The sequence below is a fragment of the Lithobates pipiens genome, unplaced genomic scaffold (genome assembly GCF_037356315.1).
Source record: "Lithobates pipiens isolate NorthernLeopardFrog02 unplaced genomic scaffold, aLitPip1_a1.2 Scaffold_22, whole genome shotgun sequence".
NCBI lineage: Eukaryota > Metazoa > Chordata > Amphibia > Anura > Ranidae > Lithobates > Lithobates pipiens.
Genome location: NW_027507784.1, coordinates 79580994 through 79597373, shown reverse-complemented (window position 1 = coordinate 79597373; position 16380 = coordinate 79580994).

The following is a 16380-nucleotide window of genomic DNA, read 5'->3' as shown; positions in this document are numbered from 1 at the left end:
AGCTGCAACCCATCATTGGGGGAATCCCTCCCTCTGCACTATTGTATTCTGAAAGCGGGAGGTTTCCTCACCATCAGAATAAAATGATCAGTGCTAACAGGTATAACCACCGGTGTTCTATCAGAAAGCCGCTACCCATCAGAATATGCAACCGAAGTAATGTTGCGTTGTGGCCATCTTGGTACACCCACACTCATAAGCCTAGAGTTAGAAGTTGGCAAGCGGACATCTTTATACACCCACCAGAGTCTTGCTTTTCTCTGTGATTTTAAACAGTAAACTCAGCTTATATAGTGAAATACAGTATTTTGAACTCCATAACACTGTTTTGATGTTGAATTCTAAAAGCAGCGGCAAGCCTGCTGATCTCACAGGTTTGCTGATGTGACTGAACACTGATGCTTTTAAAATTAAACATCAAAACAGTCTTATGGACTTCTAAATACTGTATTTCACTATATAAGCTGAGTTTACTGTTAAAAATAACTGTGAAAAGCAAGACTCCGGTGGGTGTATAAAGATGTCCGCTTGCCGATTTCTAACTCTAGGCTTGCTGTGGACGAGTGCAGGTGTACAAAAATGGCCACGACACCACGTAAGTAGCTACTTTCTGATAGAACACCGGTGGCTATACCTGCTAGCACTGATCATTTTATTCTGACAGCGGGGAAACCTCCCGCTTTCAGAATACAATGGTGCAGAGGGAGGGATTCCCCCCATCAGCACTGACTGTGGTTGATGGAAAGAAAGTTGCGTAATCTATGGCTTACTTTAGTAGTGCATGGACCTGTCTTGATTTGATAAACATTGTTTGGATAGATTAGGTAGGTGCTTTTATTACATAGGTTTGGTAAATCTAAAGTTGATTGAACAAACACTATACAGTCAGATTCTTACATGTATGGTGACTCTAATGCCACGCACGCACAACCAGACTTTTTGACCACAAAGGTCAGACGGAACGAGTCCGTCGGACAATTCGATCTTGTGTGGGCTCCATCGGACCTTTGTTTGCCAAAAATCCGGCGGACTTTAGAAATAGAACATGTTTTACATTTTCCCACCGTATCTCCGCTGGACCGAGAAATCCATTTGTGTGTATGCTAGTCTGACGGACAAAAACGGACGCTAGGGCAGCTATTGGCTACTGGCTATAAACTTCCTTATTCTAGTCCGGTCGTACGTCATCACGTGGAATCCGTCGGACTTTGGTGTGATTGTGTGTGGCCAAGTCCGCTCATTCGGAAAGTCAGTCGGAACTCCGCCGAAAGTCACTCGAAAAGTCCGGTCGTGTGTACGCGGCATAAGGCTTCTTTCACATTGCCGGTACTGCTTACTGCCCTCTGAAAAGTGATACGTGGTGGTGTAGCAGTGACTGACAAGAGGTACTACAGTACTTTATTTATTTTTTACTTTTATCTTTAAATTGCCCAATAGCAATTTTTCATTGTGGGATCACGTCGCAACTGCGAGCCGAGCGTTCGGGTAAGGGTTGCAGTGTGGCCCTATTGGTCAGTTTTGACAGGCAAGGCTGCCTAACTAAACTCTGCGCCCCAAGTTAAAAATGGCACATCAGTGGCATGTATACAGGCCTGTCCAGCTCCAGCTGTATTGTTATAACTTGGGTAGATAGCCAGGAAGGGGGGGGGGGGGTGTTTACCACCACCCAGCCCTCCATCTGAAAGAGCCCTATGGGCAGCCTTGGGCTAGCGATACACACATTGTTTTTTCCTCATTCAACTCATGGCTATACACTAATAGAAGTCTTTTGGTATTTAATGTTTTCAGAACTTTTATTAGATTTTCTAGGAGAATGTTCTAATTTGTTTGGAACAAACTCATTTCTAACAGTGAATGTAAATCGTAAAAGCAAGCAAAATTTGAAGTACATTCATCAACCTGTCCAATGTACTTAGAATTAACATTCATTCAAAAATTTCACAGTGTATGGACAGCTTATTAGATTCCTTCATCCACACTCTACAGGCCTTATGTATTCAAGAAGCTGCAACACCTAAACAATGACCACATCTGATAGGATTTTCCATCCGGCTCCTTCAATTTTTCAATCGAACTTTGTCCAGTCTGGTGGTGCCAACAGAGCCACCCACAGCAAAAATTTTGGCCAATACAACAGAGATCAACTGAAATTCAAACCACGTACGGTATGGCCATATTTTTACATGGAGGGTTCTAGGAGCAATCAATCAATGCATGGTATTGAAGCTAGACCTGTACAAGCTGGATTCTGATTGGTTCTTATAGATGCTGCCGTTTAATCCCTAATCTAGTCTTTCCTTTTTTTTTTTTTTAGGTTTCATTACAATATATAAAAAGTGATAAGTGAGACAGCTTTGAGATAACATTCATAGTAATAATAATAGTTGATATGCAATCACAATGTTGGATCTTAAGTTCTGTAACCCAAATCAATGCATGCCGTGTATCTCAATCAGTGCATACTATGTGTGAATTAATGAGTGGCAGGAAAATGAAGAGAAAAACAAACAAACAAAAAAAAAACGGGGAGATGAGAGGTGTAGGGATAGTGGGGTGTAAAGGAAATTTGTAAACTCTGTATAAAACTGTATTCTATTTTTATATGCTTTGCCTATGTTTTGCATACTGCACCCACTGTACACATGGCACAGACGGAAATTCTGACGGAAACAGTCCGATCAGATTATATTGTTGGAAAATCCGATCGTGTGTGGGCTCTATCAGTCTTTTTCCGTCTGTAATTCCGATGGAAAAAATTTGAGAGCAGGATCTCAAATTTTCCGTCAACAAAATCCGATCAGACTTTTTCCGATAGTTTGTAGAGAATTCCGATCGGACAAAGTGCAAGGCATGCTCAGATCAAAGTACGAGCGCAAAGCTATTGGCTGCTAGGCTGAACGTAGTGCCGTCGGAACGAACGAACATCATCACGTTCCGAACAATCGGATTTTCCGACAACTTTGTCCGACCGTGTGTATGCAACACCAGTTTCGGACAAAATCCAGTGGAAAAAATCAGACGGATTTTGTGGTCAGAATTTCCAAACGTGTGTACAAGGACTTATAATGTTTTCATTACATGTTTGCATTATTTAGAGTCCTGATTAGAATTAGCCTGTTTATGTTACGCCCCTTGTCACCATAAAGGTAATATTAATGTGATATCTACGTAATCATGTGTATAAAAACCTTCAATTGCGTCAATAAAACAGAACAGTTATTTTGGAAAGATGCTGAGTGTATCTTTTTTGTTTGTTCCCTACTGCAGTAGTTATTATTAATTTAGAACCACTAATCAATATGGGGATAGGAGTTGCGTATCTATAAAATTTTCAGAACAGGGTATGGATCAGTTTGGATAAGGAGTAGGGGCGGCAATTCAGGTAGGGTACCAACTTTCACTTTATCCATCTCTCCAGTGCTAGACCTGGTGCTTCAACCCTTCCCCCAAAAAAATGGTATTTCTAGTTATAGGGAAAAAGTCACCATCCCCACTGCCTACCACAATTTAGTGCTCATTGTCCAAGGGGCCAATCACTGGGCTTCAGCTCTGTCACATGGGGCAGCTCAGAACTTTCTTGTCCCAGAACAAGTTTTGGAAGTTCAAGAATTTTGAGGGACCTCAATCAGCAGATCAGAGCATGGACAAGGTAGGGACTAGTACTTCTCCCAAGCTGTGTCTTCACTTTAAATCATCTTTAATCAACTGACAGTAAATAGAGATCATGCAAATTACTTTATGATTAACATCCTATTTTTGGCCATAAAAATTTGGCAGAAAATCACATCTTTATCTGGTTGTCTGTATTTATCACATTTGCCTTTCTTTGAATTTAATGAAAGAACCTCTTTAAAGGCATTTCCCTGTGACAAATGGATGGCCTTGGTGACCATTTGCAGAGTGACGTTTTAATTTAATCAATGAAAGTGCCCATAGAATAACAACTTAGCCAGATAAGGAAGACAGATCGCGACAGTTCAAGCTAGGCTGTCCAGCAGTAGAACTTCCTCGGAAGAAACTTCAATTAAAGAAAAATAAAAAAAATAAATAAGGAAACTGAACAAGTGTAAAATGGCCTCTTTGATCTCTGGAGATGGCATTTTTATTAGGCTAATATTATTTTAAATACAAACAATGTCAACTTTTATGTATTGTGTTCCTAGTGGTTTCGTAGGCCAGATGGGAAAATATAAATCTACACTAATATATTTTTTAAATTAAAATACAGACTCTGTATATAACAATATACCTAATGAAGGAAACCCCCAATACATTGTGAAGGAGGTGTGCCTTTCCTATAAGAAAGCTGCTGTTTGCATACAGCATGCATCCAGTGGTCATATGCTCTGGGGGTTCACTGTACCCACATTTTACTATTTTATGAAGACACCAGTACCTAGAAACATGAAAGGGCATTCTCCCTCTGTCAGGTTGCTTTAGAAGCATTAAAAAAATATTTTAGGTTTGGTATATTTGTACCAGGGCTTTTTGTCTCAGAGAATAGGTGCAGGTATTCTCCCTTTCTGAGTCACCCCTTGTCTCTGCCCCCTACTCACCTCTAAGCACTGCCCCTTGGTCCCACCTACTACCCAGCTCCCAGTACCACCCCCTTAGAACCAAGAATATAGAACCAAGTATCATTTAATGGTGCCAAGTAATTTGTATGGAAGTGCTAATGTTAACAAGAAAAGCAATACAATTGATTCCCTGCAGCCACCAACAATAGACACCCTCCCCCAGCAATTACATACCCCCGCAACAAAATAACCCCTCAGCAATAATCAAATGACCCCAATAACAAGAGATCTCTCAGCAGCCAGCATTAATACACCTTCCAGCAATCAGCAACAAAAGCCCACTCTCCCTCAACTGTAGATCCCTCCCAACAACAATTGACCCACCTGGAACGCCTTCCCCCAAGGAATAACAGATCCCCACCAGCAACAATAGACCTCTGCAGCAACAATAGACCCCCTACGCACAATAGATCCCCCCCAGTGACAATAGCTCCCCCAGCAACCAACATTAATGGACCTTTCAGCACACCCCAGCACTCCTTGCCATTACATACATTCAGTGCTGGAGGTGCAGGAACGGTGTTCCCCCCCACCACTACTCCAGTGATCTCTAGTTGCTTCATGTGCTGAGTGAAGGTTGGACGCTGGACATTGGAGCCATTCAGAGAATGCTTTAGGTGTTCTGAAGGAATGCAAAGCATTCTCTGATTGGACAAGGTAGAGATTGTGATGTCCCACCTTGTCCAATCAGAGAAAACTGCATGGGTGAAGACTTCAGTTCTTGGTCACGTGGTCTTTGTGAAAAAATAAAATCAGCCAGCCTAAATTGTGATCCTTTCCATCAGCAGTTTTTACACTTGTAAGCAGGGCTTTTTTTCTCAGAAAATAGTAGGTGCAGGAACTCAACCACGACCCCCCCCCCCCCAAAACCAACCTTCCCCCCACACACCCCGCAAACAGCTTCAAATAGTGGGTGTGGTCAAATTTCAATAACAGTGCAAGGATCTTAAAGGGGCATTAAATACCAGAAGTGCATTACATACAGAGTGCAGAGTTCAGGGGGAGGGGGATGTTACACAAGAGTTCCAGGGTGTGCTACATACAGAGTGCAGTGTTCAGGGGTGTTCTACTCTGAGAGTTTGCAGTTACACTATGTACACAGTGCAGAGTTCAGGAGTGCGCTGCATAGAGTGTGCAGAGTCCATGGGGTGCACTACACACAGTACAAAGTTAAGGGGTGCACTACATACAGAGTTTAGCCTTCCTCCGCAGCTGCTTACCTCTGCATCCCCCATCCACATTTCACTTTCCACCCTCTTCAGCTCTGACCTCTGCATGCAACTTCCCTTCCACTGCCCCCATCTTCTCCCTCCCTCCTTAAAAGCTCCACCATTTTCCACATAACTTACTTGTGTTGCTGTATTAAACTGAAACACCCTGTTGGCTCTAGTACCTCCGCACACACTGTAGGTGGCTCCTCTCTCACTTGTAGGGAGATGATCCAGTGGGCGAGTTGGGATCTGCTTTGCACCTTCATCTTCCTTGTCCACTCAGGAGATCAGAAATGTGGGAGCTATTGAGAGACAAGCTGTCCCTTGTAAACACAGAAGCTGGTCTTCAATGTTTACAAGTAATAGTGGTAAGCAGGGAGCAGAGGGCCTGAGCCAGAGGTGGTTGAACTGAGTTCCACCAAGTTCCAGCTGAAAAAAAGCCCTGCTTGTAAGACTAGCCATGCATGTATATTGACATCTTATACATTCCTCCATCCACATTGCTTCTGCGGCTGTCAGAATACCTTCACAATGATTGCATCCGATGTTGATGCTGTTCAGCCAACAATTTTACAATTTTACAGTAACACAGTGCTGTCTAAGCCCTTGTAAACGGTCGGACATTCCGACAAACAAAATCCGACGGATTTTGTCCCGAAACTGGTGTTGCATACACACGGTCGGACAAAGTTGTCGGAAAATCCGATCGTTCAGAACGTGATGACATTATTTCGTTACGACGGGACTACGTTCAGGCTAGTAGCCAATAGCTTTGGTCTAGGAATTTGATATGAACATGCGTGGCACTTTGTCCGATCGGAATTCTCTACAAACAATCGGACCATGTTGTCGGAAAGTTTTATAGCCAAGCTCTCAAACTTGGTCTGTCGGATATTCCGACGGTAACAGTCCGATGGAGCCCACCCACTGTTGGATTATCTGACAACACCGTCATATTGGACATTTTCCATCGGAATGTCCGACCGTGTGTACAAGGGCTAAGACAGCCTTAAAGCGGGAGTTCCGCCGTTTTTTTTAAAAAAGCCAGCAGCTACAAATACCGCAGCTGCTGACTTTTAAAATAATGACACTCACCCGCCCAGTGCGCCCGCGATGTCGGCACCCGAAGCCGATCTCTCGATTGTCTCTCGGGTGCTGCCGCCGCCATCTTGGGTATGGGAATCAGGAAGTGGAGCCTTGCGGCTTCATTTCCCGGTTCCCTACTGCGCATGCATGAGTTGCGCTGCGCAATAAGGATGGTCCCCGCTGTCTCTGGGATCCGTGTGTTTCCCAGCAGACAGCGGGGGACCTGCGGAAAGGGGGCGTAAATATCCGCAGATTCTGCGGATATCTATGCCAGAAGTGGGTGCAGATACCTGTACTGTACAGGTACCTGCACCCCCCTCCCCCCTGAAAGGTGACAATTGTGGCGCCGGAGGGGGGAGGGTTCCAATGGAAGCTCCACTTTAGGGTGGAACCCCGCTTTAAGTGCTAAGTCATTGTGGCCAGCAATGGAGGGAGCCTGGAGCAGCATTTTCTTCAGGAAAGGTAGGTATCCCAGCCCTTTTGCACCTTTTTATTCATCTAGCCAATACTTTTAGATTAGCTTAACTTAAAACGTATAATAGACAGTCTCTCTGTAGGAAATTCTTCAATGTGCTTGGCCGATTGACTTCTGCATGGGCAGTTGTGTGGTTCTTAGCAAGCAACACCGCAAATATCTGGGAAGAGCAAGGACAGGTAAATATACTAATTGCAAGATTGCTGGGCATGGGAGGAATCATTAAAACAATACAGTTTGTATGTGCTAGAACAAAATATCATCAAGCTGTGGAAATCGGTAAATTATAGCCGAAAGAGCAGGGTTTTTAAGCTAGGGTTCCTCCTGAGGTTGCTTGGGGTTCCTTGAGCAATAAGCTATTGCTGCCTCAGACAGACCCTATAAATCTTTTTAGCTATCTGTAGGGGGTTAATTCTTCCCAATGACCACAAGTGTAAGGAGCATTCTAATGTACCAAGAGTTATAGATATAGAATTTTTTTTTGTTGCAGGGAATCCCAGAGATCGGAAAGTTATTTCAAGGGTTCCTCTGTATTGAAAAGTTTGAAAAAGGCTATGATAGCAAATGGGCAGATATATGTTTTTGCCTTTGTTGTTACTTTTCGTTAAGTTCTGCCTACTTGTGTAAGTATTTACTGGATGTGCAGCTCCAGAGGCCAGATTGCTGGCCCTAATTTGTAAAAAAACATTGGCCTGCAGGGCAATTGCCCCTTGATCCCTCTTGTCATCCATTCTCTCCAAATCATTATTAAGAACATATGTGTACATAGAAATGCTTGAAGCTGTGTACTGGAGGAGCATATGTAGGCATACGTTCGGCATGTAAAATAATATGATTATATTAATTTGTCTCTGTTTTTTGTTCCGTTGTGCAGTCATGGTGGAGCTTTCCATCCCTATAGAAGAGTATACTACACACAGCAGGGCCTGCTTGCCTTGACACTTTTGGTTTGACCTCATAGATCACTCATCCAATGTCCCTGAACACAAAAAGTGTCTGTTACAATGAAGGATCCTCTTTATCTTTGTAGCAGTGAATGATTTATGGAAATTGAGAGACGCACTTCGATTCTCTGCGATCTAACGAATTCATTGTAAAGCCTATTGCTACTCCCCACCCTCCTATGAAATAATCTTCAGCTCAATCAGATTTCATGGAGCTGTATTTACATATTTATATATTCATGGCAAGAAAATGGAGGTAATCCTAATAAATCCACGACAATGTGAGCTGTCAACGAAGATAATTAAAGTAAAAAAAAAATCTGACATGGATATAAAGAAATGCAGAAATTCAACCATATTGCTTATTAAACCAGAACAGATTTATGATGTATGGCTTGAAGAAGAACTATGTGAGTCCTCAAAGCATTTTTAGGCATTCAATAATATTGGCTGCCTCATACTGAGAAAAATATTTTAACTGTTTACGCTTCATGTACACTGGTAGCTCCTGACCGCAACCGTGGAAAAACGCAAAACGCGATTTTGCCACTATTTTGACGCATTTTGCATTTTTCCACGCCCCACGGTCAAAAAGTTCCTAACTTCCACATTGAAGAGAGGGAAGTTTAATCTCACCTAAACACGGCAGCTCTTAAACTCTGATAAAAGCCTATATGTACATGGATACAGGGGTTTATTTACTAAAAGGAAAATTCACTTTGCACTGCAAGTGTACTTGGAAGTGCAGTTGCTGTAGATCCGAGGGGGACATGCAAGGAAAATAAAAAACAGCATTTTTGCTTGCACATGATTGGCTGATAGAAATCAGCAGAGCTTGCCCTCATTTCGGTCTTCCCCTCAGATCTACAGTGACTGCACTTCCAAGTACACTTGCAATGCACTTGTAGTGCAAATTGGATTTGCCTTTAGTAAATCAACCACATAGACTTTTATGGAGTTGGGTTTAGGAGCTTTGGCAAAAAAAACAGCAAAAGCTCCTAAACTCAAGTTTAGGAGCTGCCAGTGTACATGAAGCCTTATTATTATGTTTATACCTAATTTATATAGCGCCAACAGTTTGCGCAGCTCTTTACAATATAAAGGGAGACAGTACAGTTAAAATACATTGAAATACAAGAGGGCCCTGCTCATAAGAGCTTACAATCTGGGGCAAGGGGTAAAGGGTTAAAAGGTAATTTCTGTGAGGGCTAAGCTGATGAAAAAATTAAAAGTTCAGTTGTTAGGCTTCCCTGAAGAGATGAGTTTTCAAGGATCGACAAAAGGAGATAGCCCAACAGATTGAGGTAGAGAGTTCCAGAGGATGAGAGAGGCTCTGGAGAAGTCCTGGAGATGAGCGTGGGAAGAGGAGACAAGAAAGCTAGAGAGCAGGAGGTCTTGGGAGCAGCAGAGAGGACAATTTGGGTGGCATTTGGAGACAAGATTGGTGATAAAGCTGGGGGCAGAGTTGTGGATGGCTTTGCATGTTGTTGTTAGTATTTTGAATTTAATTCACTGGGCAATTGGAAGCCAGTGCAGGGATTGACAGAGAGAAGTGGCAGATACTGAATGGTTGGTAAGGTGGATGAGCCTGGCAGCTGCATTCATGACAGACTACTTGTTCACAGTTAAAGCGGAGTTCCACCCAATAGTGGAACCTCTACTTATTTGCTTCCTCCCCCCTTCGGTGCCGCATTTGGCACCTTTCAGCGTGAAGGGGGAACATGGACCTGTTTTTGAAGTTCGGCCCCCTCCTCCTTCCTCTGCTGCCGGGCCAATTAGAAGCGCAGCACGTTTCGCGCATGCGCAGTAGGGAAACAGCAGTGAAGCCTTTTGGTTACCTTTAGTGGAGATGGCGGTGGCAGCACCCGACAGCCAATCCGAAAATCGGCTGGGATGCTGAGATCTTGGGTTCCCTGAACAGGTAAGTGTCCATATATTAAAAGTCAGCAGGTACAGTATTTGTAGCTGCTGACTTTTTTTTTCCCAGGGGGAACTCCTCTTTATCTAGCAGTTTTTTACAGCAATTAAAGCCCACAAGAAATGCAGACATACAGTCTGATAGATATTGTACTGACAACCTAAATGCATATGGTTTTACATTCACTTTTCTGTTACAAAAGTTGTCCATGGTGTCTAAATTTGAGCTAGCAGTCCAAAAGGTGCCAGCATTGAACAAAGTGCATTCAATAATCAGTACAGTACTAATGATCTCTCCCCTCTCCAGGCATTGGTGTGGCTCAATATGCAACCATATGCAAAAATTGAACAAAAAGGTCCAGATGGCCGCACTCCATTGAAAACGATTTCTTTACTGTTATAATAAATCCTTGCAGCAAGGATAAAACCACCACCACTATCCTTGCTTCATGGATTTATTATAACAATAAAGAAAACGTTTTCAATGGAGTGCAGCCATCTGGACTTTTTTTGTTAAATTTTTACTGTACTCAATAACACTTATTTGGATATGCCCCCCTTTTTCTTATGCACTCCAAGTCAGTGTGAGGACACTTGTGCTGTGGGGTGTGGCTGTTACTCAGCTCTGCCAGCACAGAGCACTGCAGAGTGAAAACAGAAAACAGCATTTTCACTGAGAGGAAAATGCATTATAAGGCCCCTTTCACATGGGACGGATCCATGATGATCCGCTTGCTCAGCGGGGATCGCTCTGTTTATCCCAGCTGAGCCGGCGGATGACAGATGTTAGATCTCCACTCTCCTCTATGGGCGATCAGATGAACACAGACCGCCTGTCCGTGTTCATCTGATCCACTATGCAGACGGATAGAAAAATAGGATTTTCCTCCGTCTGCAGAGTCGGACCATAGCGGAGACGGACGATATCGGGTGTCAGCGGATGTTCATCCTCTGACACCCGCTAGGCCATAGGGATGCATGTATGTCCGTATTTCATCCGAAAATGGATGGATGAAATACGGACATACGGTCCGCATGTGTGAAAGGAGCCTTAGGCAATTCCAAGCAAAAAAAACTGTCACAAATCCCAACATGAAAGGGTACAAGATTATAAACAAATATTAAAAATGTGAATTTGCAAACTCATCATAAAGCCGATGGAACAAATTGTAGTAGCAATTAATCTCACAATTGCCCAATACTGCAATTGTGAGAGATTAATTGCTACTACCCTTCTTCCCCGAAAATAATACCTAGTGTGATTGTCGGTGATGGCTGCAATATAAGCCCTACCCACCAAATAAGCCCTAGTTAAAGTCCTTGTAGGTCTTATTTGCAGGGTAGGGTTTATTTTTGGGAAACGGGGTAGGGCTTATTTGAGGAGTAGGGGTTATATTGCAGCCAACACCGTCAACCACGCTAGGTCTTATTTGAGGGGAAACACGGTATATACTTCTTGTGTAGATTACACCATAAAGGGTCTATTTGTACTATCCATTAATGAGTGATTGCTATTCTTACTGGTTAATAGTGATTTTAATGTGCTTTTAATTTTGCCCCTGTATCTCTAACATTAGACTGGCTGGGGATGACTCAGTCAAACTAGAACATGCTTCCAATTTTAAGCACCAATAGGCAATTTTTCCAGTTTTTGCTGTTATGGAAGGTAATAATCAACACTGTAGGTTTTGGGGCTCTCGCTAACCCATATGGAGATTTTTCTACCTGTTCTGAAGGGTTCTTGTGAGCCGGTCCAGATCATTCATTCATCTATGGAGAAGAAATAATAGATACAGTTCTCTCACTCTATGAAGAAATGTAAGCAGGTCCAGATTCTTCCTTCTTTTATGAAGAAAAGTCATCAGGTCCCGTTCCTTTACCGTTTAATGGGGAAGAGTGAGCAGGTTCAGATTCTTTTTTGTTTTAAAAAAAATAGTAAGTCGGTACCCATCCTTCATTCTTCTATGCAGAAGAGTAAGCAGGTTCCAATCCTTCACTCTACTATAGAGAACATAGAGCTGCTCTCCATTCTTCTATGGGGAAGAGTGAGTAGGTCCCAGTTTTTGATTGTTCTACAGAGAAGAATGAGCAGGTCCTAATCCTTCACTCTGCTGCAGAGAAGAGTGAGCAGGTTCAGATTCTTCATTCTTCTATGAAGAGACTGTGCAGGTCCACATCCTTTATTCGACTATAGAGAAGAGTGAACAGGTCCTGATTCTTCATTGTGCTATGGAGAAGAGTGAGCAGATCCCAGTTTTTCTTTATTGTGATCCATATTTGAAAAACTTGGAGCACTACAAATCCTCTCCTGCAGGCTAAAGCCTAGTACACAAGATGAAATTGTTGGATGAAAGATCATCCTTTTTGTTCTGCATGCTAGTCTCCATACCGAAAACAAATAGGTTATTAAAGTATGAAAATTTTCATACAACAGAATAATAAATCAGAAGTTATGTTATGTATTTGTATTGTATTTTCAGATGAAAACTGTACCGATGAAACAAAATATTGTACATGAAAATTTTTTGTGTTTGTCCCTTCAGAAAATTTCAGACAAAGGCTGTGTACTAAAGGTCAGATTATTATATGATTGCTTAGAAAAGTGGTATTTTTTGTATGACATTCTGATCATGTGTACGGGACCTTAAGCCCAAAATGGGTGTCAACGTTGTAACAAACTCATCCAGGCTAGCAGAAGCTAATCAGAACACGGAAAGTTGAAATGCTGCACACTGGAAACCAGCCACAATACAGAGCGATGAAGATACGGCTTTAGCCTAAGCTCCTCCTGACTACATTCCTCTGACATGTTTCACCATATCTATGGAGCTTAATCATAGAAATCCTGAGCCTCATGGGTTGGGCGAAACATGTCAGGGAGTGTAGTCAGTAGGACCTGTATCCTCACATCACTGTTTAGTGCAGGAGTGCCCAACCTTTTGAAGAGCGAGGGCCACCTAAGCGACTTGGTAACTGGTCGCGGGCCACAATGAGCGGAGTGGGTGCATGGCAGCCCACTCTACTCTATAGAGCCCACTCTACTTTTTTTTCTTTTGGCGGATCGGATTGAAGGTAGGCATTTGTAAGCAGACAAAAGTCCGTCTACATCTTCTACTTTTTAGAGGGGAATGGAGGGTCCAATTTGGTCGGACTGACAGTGTGAAAGGGGCCTATGGCTCAGTGCAGGTAACCCCCAGGTGCACTGCTCTGCAGCTGCGGATCAGTTTGAAAGAAGCCCAGTAACCACTGCAGAACAGATATGCCCATATATACACTGTGATTTTTGTGATAAACTTACTATCAATAACAGTATTATATTCCATCACAGAGCAGGAGGTCGCGGGCCACATAAGGGGGCTCCGCGAGCCACATGTGGCCCCCCGGGCCACTGGTTGGGCATCCCTGGTTTAGTGGCTGGTTTCCGGTGTGTGGCATTTCCACCTTTTGTCTTCCAATTTTTTTATTGTTCTACGGAGAAGCGTGAGCAGGTCCCAAACTTTTATTGTTCTATGGAGAAAAGTGAGCAGGTCTTAAAGGGGTTGTAAAGGTTAGTTTTTTATTTTCTACATAGGTTCCTCTAAGCTAGTGCATTGTTGGTTCACTTACCTTTTCCTTCGATTTCCCTTCTAAATGTTTTTTTTCTTTGTCTGAATTTCTCACTTCCTGTTTCTCCTCAGTAAACTTCTCACCATCATCCGAGCGGTGGTTAGTCAGCCAGAACAACTTACTGAACAGCTTACTGAGGAGGAACAGGAAGTGAGAAATTCAGACAAAGAAAAAAAACATTTAGAAGGGAAATCGAAGGAAAAGGTAAGTGAACCAACAATGCACTAGTTTAAAGGAACCTATTTAGAAAATAAAAAACCTTTACAACCCCTTTAATCAGTCACTCTGCTAAAGAGAAGAGTGAACAGGTCCTGATTCTTCGTTCATTGATGGAGAAGAGTGAGCAGGTCCTAATTCTTTTATGGAGAAGAATGCACAGGTCCCAATTCTTTATTGTTCTATAGATAAGAGAACACTCTTCTCCATAGCAACCAAAAAATGTCCATTTACGTCAAACATACAACTAACACATCTAATATACAACTTCTCTACAACTGTCTCAATGATTGCGGACTACTATCTAACTTATGTTGTAAATGATCAAATGCTTTTGGAGGTTATATACCCATTAAGTTTTATGTTAGATTATACAACATGAGTAAACAGTATTTCCCAATCACTTGACTTCCTTTTGTTCTGCTATGTGCTTCATATAAAATCTCACCGTTTGCTCTCAATTTTAATCAATGCTGTTCACAGACGCTCTCCATCCAATCTGACAGAGCTTGAGCTATTTTGCAAAGAAGAATAGGCAAATAATTCACTCTCTAGATGTGCAAAGCTGGTAGAGACATCCCCAAAAAGACTTGCAGCTGTAATTGCAGAGAAAGGTGTTTCTACAAAGGCTGAATACAAATGTACGCTACACTTTTCACATATTTATCTGTCAAAATTTTTTAAAAACATTTATCATTTACCTTCAACTTTACAATTATATGCCACTTTGTGTTGGTCTATCGCATAAAATCCCAATAAAATACACTTACCTCTTTGGTTGTAACAAGAAGAAGAAGAAAAAAAAAAATATATATATATATATATATATATATATATATATATATATATAAAATTTTGCCTAGACAAACACTCTAATAAAACCAACAATGCATAAAACTCCTATTACCCATCCATGTAGATAAGGAATTATACAGGTTATGTGTGGCTAATATTACCGAGAAGCCAACAGTCAATTAATCGGAAAAAAAAGGCATTTTACATGTTCTTTGCAAGTATTCTGGCACTTTATGGGTTATCTTTAACATCTGAAGCCAACATATTGAATATCCAGGGTGGAAAATGCATAGAGGGTGCCATATGCCAGTTTCAAGCAGATTTGTACCCGCACCATCAACAGACAAACCAGCTGCAGGTCATGCCACCCGTAGCAGAAATGTGTTGGGTTGTCAAGTATATAGGCTGCTATCAGTAGCTCTGGCTCTGTTTATTTATTAGACAGTATAATAACGAGTTTTAGAGACAGGATTAGTGTCGCCAATAACACCATAAAGGCGGAGATGAAACTACTTTTCAAATAATGAGATGTCACCTCTACTGTGATGTCACAGCTCTGAGTCCATATGCATGTGAAACATTTGCATATGAAAAGCAGCATTGCTTAGTGTAGGAGAAGGAATTATAAGCCTGTTAACCTCACCGCCTCGTGTCACTGAGTCTAGCAGCTGAATATTAGGAACATAACACACCCCTATATTAATGTAAATGCATCTTCACCTCGACCAGACTATATATAAATATACCAAATTACTGTGTCAGACTGATTAGCTTTTAACTGATCGATCTGAATTGAGTCCTAAAGAGAATATATACACATCAACCTTACCAAGAGGCCCACCGGAAAATTCATTTAGCATTTCTAACTAAATAACTTGCACTGGTGGTTCTTTCAGGTCTTGTGAAAGTTTATTTTCACCTATTTTGTTTCTTCTTTCCACATACGTGTCACCTGCTCTTTGTATGTACATTTTTATTTAACCCACGGATGGTAGGGTGTGAGTCTTTGATTCTACCCTGATGGCACAATCATCTGAGCCATTTTCGTTTTTTGCTCGACAGAACGGTCAACTTTCAACTCATCTATGGCCGGCCTTCATGACCTTCATGGCTGTCTTAATAGCATCATGGGCCCCTGGGCAAAGTAACACACTGGGGCCCCTACCAGCTTGCCCCAATTTACCCACCTACTCTCAAGAATGAAAGTATAACTAGTTGATACCATTAAACATATTTTTATTAGTACTTTCAATCAAATCAGTTTTAAACAAGTAGCAGGGTAAGACATAATTCCAATTGTAGATTTAGCCCAGTGACAAGCTGCTGGTGTCCTCGCAGCCCTGATTTTGAGATGCTGTCCAGGACATGGCTTAGTAAGACAGCTTAGTAAAAAGCATGACTATCATGGCAAATCTGGGACAGTTGGCAAGTATGGTGTAATGCAAGATTATCATGGGGCCTATATGCACCTGGGGTCCCTGGGCACTGCACATGAATTAAGATAGCCCTGCCGGCCTCAGGTTCCTTCCTCCAATGCCTTTGGTGGTCTGCCT